Here is an 11,695-nt window from a genome sequence, read left to right on the forward strand (position 1 = left end):
ATTTTTTCAATTTATCTACATGAAAAGCTACATTTTTATAAGTACCTCGTAGCGGAAAAAATATCTCATAGACTTCATCTGTTACTTTCTTTACTACTTCATATGGGCCTGAATATTTTTTGACTAATTTCCTAGACTGTCCTTGTCTTACATCAGGATCGTGGACCATAACTAAATCTCCTGGTTCAAAAATGCAATCTGTTCTATTCCTATCGTAATAGTATTTCTGTTTTTCTTGTGCATCTGATAAGATTGATGGTATCTGTTCTCGCACTTCTTTAAGATTTGCTAATCTCGCGTCTAAATGATAAGTGACGTCGTCATTTTCGGGAAAGATTTTCAAATCTAAAGGAGTAGTGGCTTCAAAACCGTGCAATAAGAAAAAAGGTGTATATTTCAAAGAGCATTGTTTCGAAGTATTGTATGCGAATAAAACTTTCGGCAGCATTTGTACCCACAATTTCCTATTATCGGCTACGTAAGCTGTTAGCATCTCTTGAATTGTCCGGTTGGCTCTTTCGGCCAGACCTTGACTTTGGTGGTGACTTGATGATCCTAATATGTGTTTGATTCCAAGCTCAACCATAAGGTCATCGACTTTTTTATTTACAAAATGTGTACCTCTATCGGATCGAATTTCTTTTGGAACGCCAAATCGGTATATTAATTTCCATAAGCATTTAGTGGTATTATTTGCGTCGGCGTGTTTACAAGGTTCAGCTAAAATATATCGGGTCGTTAAGTCAACAATCGTTAGAATGTATGAATAGCCCATTGAGCTCTCTAACGGACCGATGTAGTCCATCATGATACTTGAGAAAGGCTTACTATCACACTTGATGGGTGATAAGAAACCTTGAGGCTTCGTAGTAGGGGTTTTTCTCTCTTGGCAATTTTTACATGATCTTACATAATTCGCAATGTTTTCATACATATTTTCCCAATAATATTTCGATGATATTTTCTCATGGGTTTTATAAATGCCGGTATGTCCACCTGTTAAGGAATCATCATGGAATGTTTCAAGGATTTTATTGATAAGAGATCGGGGTACGAGAAGTTTCAATTGATTGGTATGCCCATCAAATTTCTTCAGATAGACAATGTCTTTTTCGATCGTGTATTTTCTCGCCTTTCTAATCGTAGCTGTATCACTATGATTAGGGTTTCGTATTGCATCATATATTTTTCTTATACTCTCATCATTTTTCTGTAAAGTCTTTATGTCTATTGTGAGATCAGTTATATCCTTCTCTAGTGGATATCTACTCAGGGCATCAGGTACGTGCATTTGGGCTCCTGGTTTATATTTCAAATCGAACGTGAACTCCGTTAATTTCATAAGTAACTTACTGACTCGAATACTGGGGTTTTTCCAAGTTTTATAGTATTGCAAACTAGCATGATCTGTGTAGATTGTAAACAATCGGCCAATTAAGTATTGTCTGAAATAATTTACACAATACACTATTGATAGAAGTTCAATCTCTCCTACTGCCCAATTTTCTTCATGTTTTGTCAGTTTTCTGGAAACAAAAGCTACTGGATGTAATTTTCCATTGTCATCTGGCTGCGAGATAATGCCCCCTATTCCAACTCGAGAAGCATCTGTGTGTACCACTACCTCCTTATCATTATTAAAATGATGAAGTACGGGTTGTGATAAAAGTTTGCTTTTTATTTCCGAGAATGCGTTCTGCTGATCTTCTTCCCAAGTGATTGGTTTATTCTCGTTATTTTTAGATATCAGATTTGTTAAGGGTCTTGCAATTATAGCGTAGTTTTGAATGAATTTTCGGTAAAATCCACTAAGACCAAGAAATGCTCTGACATCTTTGACAGTTTTGGGTATAGGGTATTTTTCGATAGCTTCCAAGGTTTCGGAAGCGGGTTGTATCCCTTCCTTTGAGACAGTGTGTCCAAGTACTTTAATTTTTCGGTAGAAGAAGTGACATTTAGATGTATTCAATTTTAGTCCTACGTCTTGCAATCTTTTCAAGGTTTTCTCGAGCTGTTGATATTGCTTATCAAATGATTCTCCATAGCTAATGATATCGTCCAAGTAAATCAAAACTCCTCTATACAAATAATCATTGAATACTTGGTTGATTGCTCGTTGGAAAGCATTTGGAGATGTTCTAAGACCAAAAGGTAGTCTTTTGAACGTGTACAGCCCTTTATGAGTTGCAAATGCTACATATTTTCGACAATCTTCGTGTAATGGCTGTTGGAAAAATGCTTGTCTGATATCTAGGGTGGAAAAGTAATCCGAATTGTCAAGAGAATCAAAAATTGTTTGAAGAAGGGGAAGGGGATATCTATCCGGTAATATTTTCTCGTTCAACATTTTATAGTCTACAACCAATCTGAATCCACCGTCTTTTTTAGTAACTAAAAATGCGGGAGAAGCATAATGACTCTGGGTTTCACAAACTATTCCTGCTTTTATCAATAACTCTACTTGTCTGTCTATTTCTGTTCTTTGAGCGATAGGTAATCTGTACGGTGACTTAGCAATGGGTGTGTAATCTGTAAGTTTGAACTTGTATTCGGGTAATTTCGCTTCCTCGAAATCAATTTCGTTTGTTGAAAATAGGTGTTTGTATTTATTGATGAGTCTTTTCGCTTTGGAATTTTGCTCTGGTGTAAGATCTTTATTAATATCTATTTCACAACCTCCTCCATCGAATAGTACAGAGTCTACTAATGAAACAGATTCGTCGTAATTACAAACTTCTCCTTCAATTTCACCAATAATAGTTTCATGCAACAATCTTATATCTTGCCTTCCTAGATTCAAAATTCTAATTTCACTCATGTTTGTTTCAAAATCATCCTCATTCCAAAGCACATGCAATTTTTTATTATGTAATAACGATTCATTTGGAGTAAAATGGGATACTTTGAGCAATTTTTGTGTTAGATTGACTTTGACATTCACGTCTTTTTGAGCGGGGATTATTGTTTCAAGAGCACATTTGACGAAATTTACGGGATTGGGTATGCAGACTTCTTTTGTAATATTTGTTTCAGAATCGTTGTGTAATCTATTTAATGTACAAATCCACTCTTTATCCATGTCTAATTCGACTATTTTACCATTATCGTTCATTGAAATGATGTTATTCTCATAATCTAATTTCATTTTATATTTTGAGAAGAAGGAATTTCCAACAATAATATCGGCCTGTAAGTCTTCAGAAATTACTAAATTTACTTCGAATTTCCTGTCATGTATTTGAATTTCACTCGAGATCATTCCTGTGATCGGCATTAATGAACCATTAGCTACCGATAAAGCAATACTACTATTTTTCAAATGTTTTAGATCATCGCTACTTAAAAGATTTTTTTGAACTATGTTTACGTTCGTACCGGTGTCAATGGTAATTGATACATCTTTTCCTTTGAATTTTCCATTAATAGTAAGTACTGGGACTTGAATTCTTCTCTCTTTAGTCAATGATCCATTCATTCCAAGTTCGTGCTGAGCATGCATTTCGGAAGACAATAGCTGTTTGAAGTTGGTTTCACTTTCTATTTCGTTAGAGCAATTGTTTTCACTTTCATTTGAGTATAACTGATTATTATTGGCATTGAGAAAAAACTGCCTGACAAATTCTATCGCTTTGGATTGTTCATCTTTCATTGATACAGAAGATATTATATTACATGTGATTTCTTCTTTATCAATTGAATTTGGAGAATAATTATCAAATGGAAATTCAGCGCTTTGTTTTTCAAATCCGGATCCCAAGTTCATATCCGATTCGTCTAGGCTTTGATAAGAAAAAACAATCATCTTTCCAGTGATTATTCCTCTTACAGTATGTACAGAATCTAGTCCTATTAGGGTTGATTGGTGTCCTGTAATTGACTGATGTTGATTGTGTGTAATTATTGTTTGTATAAGGTTGTCTTTGGAAATTGTTCTGATTTGTTTCGTGTGGGAAGACGTTTCCGCTCCTATTTCCAAACTGTCTATTAGGATTAGGATTATGTGATTGTGTGTTTCTGTCGCGATCATTGTAATTATTATTGTTTGAATAAGGTTGTCTTTGGAAGTTGTTCTGATTTGTTTCGTGTGGGGAAAAGTTTCCGCTCCTATTTCCAAACTGTCTATTAGGATTGGGAGTTTGTGATTGACCTACATTTCTACTCAATTTTTTCACAACAATACTCAGATCGTTCAATTTCTTTTCTAAAGTATCTACTACATTTATTTTTTGGACAGGCTGTTCGATTGAAGCATTATGCATTCCTAACTTTTTGTCTAGAAGGAAGCGAGATCTTTCATATTTGGCAAGATTTTTCTCTAAATCTTCAACTGATGCATTGTCCATGAAAGCAACATGTTGCAATGCTCCGACGTCTAAGCCTCTCAAAACATATCCTACTATTCTTTTCTCTGACATTTGAGGCTCAAGAATGTGACAAAGTTTTATTATATCTGCTGTGTATTCTGTGTATGTTTCTGTTGGTAATTTGTTTCTGTTTTCGAGTTTTTGTCTGGTTGTCTCTTCATGAACAGGGTCTACAAGTTTACTTTTTAAGTGGCCTACTGCATCAAGAAATGTCGCGTTTTCATTTTTATCCGAAAATATGTCGAAAATTGCCAATGCTGTTTTCTTGAGGTAGAGGGGTAAATACAAGATTTTATCATCCTCATCCCACTTATTTATTTTTGCTGCCCTATTGAAGGTTTTCAACCACTCGTTGAAGTCTTCACTCTTTGTACCCCTATAGCTTTCGGGTTTCGCAAAGGGTCTTTTATCATTCCCTGCCATATTTTTTCTGGAATTGGGATTTTTGCTAAGTTATCGGGAGCTACTGTGTCGTAGATGGGTTCTTGATTTCTGCCTAGCTTGCCTACTATTCGCTCGTAATCGGCTAGCATAGGGAAGATAATACGATCGCGTTGAGACAGGGACCCTAACTTAAGTAATCGACTTAGAGCATCTCTAGCTCCTGAATCGTGGTCCACATAAATACAAACTTTTTTTGCCAAGTCAACAGCGAATCTCAAGTATTCAATACTAACAGATTGAGGGATGTGAATACCTAACTGTTTGCCTAGCTCTAATAATTCTGATTTATCCAGAGATTTTACTTTTAAATCAATAGGTAAACGTAATAATGAAACCTCGAATTCACTAGGTGATTGTTCAGAGTCACTAGAACTAGAGCTACTCATCTCAATATAACAATAATAACAATTATCATATTTACCCTGTACGTTGAGAGAATAGAGGACATAATTATACGAGATCAAACACAGAATATAATAATTATGATAATGACCTGAAATGAAAATGTCAATAGATAATTTGAAGGCTAATCTTGTCAATTAATAAACTCTTTCTCATGAGAACGACGCCCAACACCATGTAATGGAATTGATTAATTGAAAGGTTGAACTAATTTGATTTATCATGTAATTTAAAATTTGTAACAAAATAATTAATATTGATTGTATTCAACAAGAATTACAGGTCCTAACTCTCTAGGAGTTGGATACAGAAATTAATAAAAGATAATGCTGTTATATTATAATTGATAAATAAGATGTACTGATCAAATAAATGAGGGGTTAAATATCGCTTGGCTAACGAGAGGTTAAATTTGGATCTTACTCTTTATCTCATGAGAAAGGTTTTAATTGTAAAATAATTAAATGTAGAATGAATAATATAATATTTATTGATAATTAAAAAGAATCATTTTCAAAAGATAAAATATGATTTCAAATAATATTGACAAGATATACCCTCAGATAAAAATAATATAATTAATTTGGCACTCACTCTACCCAAATGGGAGACCCTCTCAGTAGGGAGAAGTCGGGCTGGTTGATCTGCTGTAGATGTTTCCAGGTCCCGTCCTTACCACCGACTGCCAGAGCCTCTCATTTTTTCCATAATTTTACTTGTCATGAATTTTCACCGTCGTCAGCAATTTATCTATTCATTGTGAAAATTCATGGCAAATAATAAAAATTATGTAGTTCTATTACACCAACTTAATTTTGATTTTCCTGCACTGGTGCTCCATATAACCTACTAACTATTTTGCGTTGTCAAGCTGCAAATCTGGAGTACGCAAAGTAATACTTCGCACACTAGAGCGGAAAGGTGATTCTTTGCAGCTTGCAATCAGTGCAGAAATGGTCCCTTTTCAAGGTATCTGTAGGAAATAGTTATTTTCAACATCATGTCTTTGTGAGTGAGCCTCAATTTCTATCTCATATTTACTCTCATTGCCACTTATTATTTACTATAATATGCCCAGGAATTCGAGAAATAATTTCTTCGTTTCTTCAGAATTTGCAGTGATAGATATGGCAACACGTTACTCTCCTTAATAATCATATTCATATAATTTGTTTGAACAGTGTCTGTGAGTGTAGAAGACACAGACACAACTTGAAGATTCTCATTGGCCTTCTTATGGTCTGATTGCAATCTGAGCACAAGTGTATATAAATAATTATTTATCCTCATATCAATTACCAGACTTCATGTAATACCTCAGTTGATAACCAGACTGATAGCTTCATCTGCCATATCATTGATGGATGGAAATTTGACTGTCCTAGCATCAGGCTCAATTTACTCGTAAACGGTGCGTCTGACGGGAAAATATAACTAAACAAGATGTGTTTAGAATTATTTTCTAAAAGCCCAGATCGGTCATCAAAAGGGCTTATTGAACCAAAAGTGCTTAGAATTCAATTCCACATCATAACCAGTAATAAAAATTGCTTGATCCCTCCTCCCTACGCCGCAGGGGCGTAAGTTGTACCAACTGGTGCTCTGTGGGTGACAAGTAATCGGGGTGACACCTAGACGCCAGTGTGCAAGGTGTCATGTAGACGTGAGCCATCCCCTTGTCTCCTTTCTAAGAAGGTGACAACTAGTCGGGGGGACACCCTAACGCGAGGTTACGAGGTGTCAAGTTGACGTTTACGGTCATGACTAGTTGGCACCTTTGGTCCAGTAGGTGTCAAGTAGTCGGGGTGACAACTAGACGGCTACCCGTTCAAAGTTACCATCTTTTGGTTTCTCGCATGTAACTCGAAAACTATAGGACTATTCCATACAAAATTATAGCTTACATGATTTTCAACAATATTGCTGGTTGCTATCTAACAACTTCAATCAATCAAATCAGATTTATTTTGCCAAAACATTAATAAATCAAATTACATACAATAAATCCAGAACAAGAAAAAAAATCTGGTGTGGCACACTCACACAACTTTCCTTGCCGTTAAGAAAATTGATCACCTAACGCTAGTGTACTCGCGCATCTCAAGACTACTATTCAAAAGATATGAGACAGCTGGTGATAGGTCAATATCGCTGGAAACACACTATATCTGCTATCTCTTCGTAGTGAATGATTTAATAGAACCAACAGTTTGCAATTTAATAATCACATTTTCTCGGATTTCAAGCTTATTTTCAATAATTCTAGGTGGAAATGTTACTGGACATTAATTGCAGAGATTTTCATGCTCAATCTTTTCCACTTGAAATTTTTTGTTTAAATTGTATATGAAGGCTGATAATTGAGAATCTAAAATCAAACTTTGCATAGATGGGGCAAAGCTCCTGAAATTTTTACAGATATAGGACTAGTTGCAGTTGATAGTGCTTATCAATGACTATTCCAGGTTCAAATTTGATCAAAATCGTTGGAGCCGTTTTCGAGAAAATCGCGAAAAACCCTGTTTTTGGCAACATTTTAGCCGCCATCTTGGATTGCATTTGATCGAAATTGTTCGTGTCGGATCCTTATAGTGTAAGGACCTTACGTTCCAAATTTCAAGTCATTCCGTTAACTGGGAGATGAGATATCGTGTACACAGACGCACATACAATCATACACACACATACAGACCAATACCCAAAAACATCTTTTTCGGACTCAGGGGACCTTGAAACGTATTGAAATTTAGAAATTGGGGTCCTTAATTTTTTTCGGAAAGCAATACTTTCCTTACCTATGGTAATAGGGCAAGGAAAGTAATATAAAATTTCACTTACTAATTATAATACTGGATTAAATGAAATCTTTACTCTGAAAGAAACAAAAGCACCACTTGCTGAATTGAAACTAATTCGTATACAAGTGGGAGCATTAGAAAAATATTTGGAGATGCTTCATTTACACAGTTTTGTTTGAATTAATTTTTAATTTAACAAAATAATATCAAACAAACTCTCAATTTATTGTTAAAGGTGTTAATGTCAAAAGCCACTCTAAAACTTGTTTCTTGAAAGTGTTTGCTTTTCCAATTTCTCTAGAAAACTTTTGGGCCAAGGAAAACTTTTTTATATCATATATAGTTTTCGAGATACCTATCCACTCTGGGATATCTTTTTATCCATGGAATTCTCAGTTCGAACTGCTCAAGAAAATACCGCAATACAATAAGAATAGAGTACCTTCTTAGAATAAGAATATTCTCCCCCACTATGGTAATGATTGCAGATATGGTAGAATTTTCTTTTTTTCTACTTGGAATTTAATGAATAAGCAGTTCAGTACGTTATTTTAAGGTCTCTTACAGTTAATAATAAAAGGCCTTGCCCATGGCCATCTAGAGAATATACTGTAACTAAAAATATAAATCTGAGTACCCTTTTAAATTATTTTGTCACAAGTTTCGGCTACTAATCCCATATTCTAAAAAGGCACCAACTAGAGAACTATAGATGGTCGTGCCTATTGCCACGCCAGTACCGTTGACGATATAGTGATAGTGAGCTAGTGGAAGTCTTTTGGCAAGCATTTCACACTGAGCTCGCGCCTGCGCCTGTACTCTCGAGTAGTTGGAGAAGCAGATTGGCTCACTCACTGGCTGAAGGTAAGAGCACGGAATAAGCATAAACAGAATTATGACGGCTAGATTCTCAAGCTTCTCGATAGAGCGCGCTTGTGTTCAGATTTTGATCACATAATATTATGATACAGGCGCAGACAGTTGACACACTAACACCACCTTAGCACTATTACATACTCAGGCGCGTTAGTGGTCTTTCGCGTACAATCATCGCATGCTTGGATGCTTGCCAAGACGTGCACTGTTGCCAAGCTGCCCTGTTGCCAAGTCACAAGTGGAATGTTTTTAATTTTCCAACTCGATTCTGTCCACTGGTGCGGTGTTCAATCACTATATTAGCGTGCATTCATAGTTCAGCAGCAACAGCAGGCCTCTGCTCCCGGCATCCTTCAGTCTCCCTTCTCGGCTTTAGGGGTTGAATTTTCCAGCGCTCTCTAAAAGTTGTTGAGTAGTTATTTTTAAATACTGGATAATTTATAAATAAAAATATTTTAAAAGTACTGCAGTTATTTTTAATGAGAATTTTGTTATGAAAATACTTAAATTGAGGATTTGGGTGGAAAAATGACCTGAGTCAAGGAATCAAATTTTGTGTAAATTGAGTTTGAAATATTTAGTACACATCTTCATTATTTCATCAGAATGCAATATTCTTGCAAGTATTTGAACTTTATTGATCTTTTTATACTATTTTCAATGCTATTATTCAGAATTAGCCAGTATTTCAAGGCTAACTGATATTAATTGATATAAGGTGTGTTGTCTCAGGTCGTTTTTCCATAACCCTGGTCGTTACATGTTCAGAGGTTCAATAAAATGATGAAAAACCTGTATCAAGAGTAGTGATAATGATAATATATTGCTCATGATATTGGATACGGTAATTAATAAGTAGGTAATAAAGATCTAAAAAATGTCATTTGGAAGTGAACAATTAAAGATGATATTTTCTTCTTGAACACATTTCTTCCCATAATCAAGACTCTGGAATGTTACATGGTACTGTTCTGATTTTCGGGAAATTCATACATCACCCCAATGTTTTTAGCATCGGATTCTTCTTCAGGGGTGTCTTCTTCATTATTTCCATCATCTAGAGGATAATTGGTTCCCTTGGATGTATTAATGATCTTCTTATACCATTCATTTGGTAGAGAGTTAGTTGGGAGGATATTTTTAATATTCTTTCCGAAGAATGGACATTGATATGTCCAAAGCTTCGCCAATTTATGTAGATGCATTACAATATAATCTTGCATAGTTATTCCAAATTGTTTTTTTCATATCATATACAGTTCAATAATTATTTTCTTAGTCTATATTATGTAAGTTCGTCTATAATTTTGCTGTATTGTAAGCTATTGTATATAAGTGTATAAGCCAGTATATACCGTAATCTACATAAATAAATTACTCAATCAATTAGCTTCTTCTCTTGTAAGAAAACAAAATAAGTATTTCACTGGCTGCTGGCTCACTGCTTGTCAGCTGAATAATTTCAGGTTTGCCACACAAACAAAAAATTTTCACAACTCAATCATTTTTCAAGATACAACAACATTTTATGTACCAATCTGTTCAGAATTTAATGGCGGATAGAATAAAGCGTGTTGCGGAAAAACGACACGAGTGGCCTCGGGTCGTTTTTCTACCCAGCTCCTCAATTCTGAATAAGATTATGAAAATTTTTTAATTTAAATGAAATAAATTATATTTTTAATCCAATTGAAAGTTATTTTAGTTATTATAGCTTAGTCATTGATTTTCAAAGATTTATTAACTTTAATTATGTAGGCTTCCCAGAATTTGAACACACTTTGAATAATTATTATAGTAACTAGTTTAATTAAAATAAAATAGAAAATCATGTCGGGAAATAGATGCACATTGTTTCTTTCCTCTGTGGTAAGAGCGACTAGCGAAGGACTCAACAAAACGTAGCTGCATGCATGCGCTTGTTATGAAAATCTCTTTCCTTATATTCAAATATGAAAATGAGTCACACCGCTACAGTATGTGAGCAAGAAAAATCTCTCAGCAAATATGGTAGTGCGCGGTACTCCTACCTGCTAAGTGAGCTCTGTGTGACCTGTAGGCTATATGGTAACACAGGGAGAGATTTTAAAACTGCTTCCGCGGCGGTAGCGAAGTCGGTGTGACAGGGCCTTTATTAATAAAAATCACACTAAAGTCCGGGCTACCTTTATTATACATGAAGAAAGAGCTTTCCAATTTGATCACATAATCAGTGATGACAACAGCCTGTAACTGTGCATGGTACACATCCGTCATAATAATAATTACCAAGTGACCTGGCTGGTTCAGGTCTCTACTGCTTTATTTTAGACAGCCGGGACCGACGGTTCAACATGTTCATCCGAAATACGGGAGTGGCTCAAAAAAAATTACAAGCCCAGCCAAGCCTGGATTATGAAGCCAGCATCTAATAATCTACTCGACTACGGCAACTCCATAATGTCCGTCATGTGATCACGTCATCAGTCTTTGTAACCTTTGAAAAGACTTCTCTTGGATTAAAAAAATGCATATTTAGAGTCATGGCTAGTAAAGAAGTAGCCTACCCGCCCTAATAATTGAAATGTGAGCTTATTGTTCTATTGCTCACTGTTCAACATGCGTCTGCTATAGTTCTATAATTAGCGTATAATTCTATTTACTACAACAAACCACCTTTTATTATGGTGAACTTTCCTCAGATCAGCCAGATTTTAATTTGTCTCCCCTGTAACATTTTTTTTATTGCAAATGATGCCCACGAGAGCTTTTTGCTTTTGCTTGTGTGTGGGTATAATAGGAAGTGCGAGGGTGAATTATGAGATGATCAAA

Source organism: Nilaparvata lugens, chromosome 3, assembly GCF_014356525.2.
Source record: "Nilaparvata lugens isolate BPH chromosome 3, ASM1435652v1, whole genome shotgun sequence".
Lineage (NCBI taxonomy): Eukaryota > Metazoa > Arthropoda > Insecta > Hemiptera > Delphacidae > Nilaparvata > Nilaparvata lugens.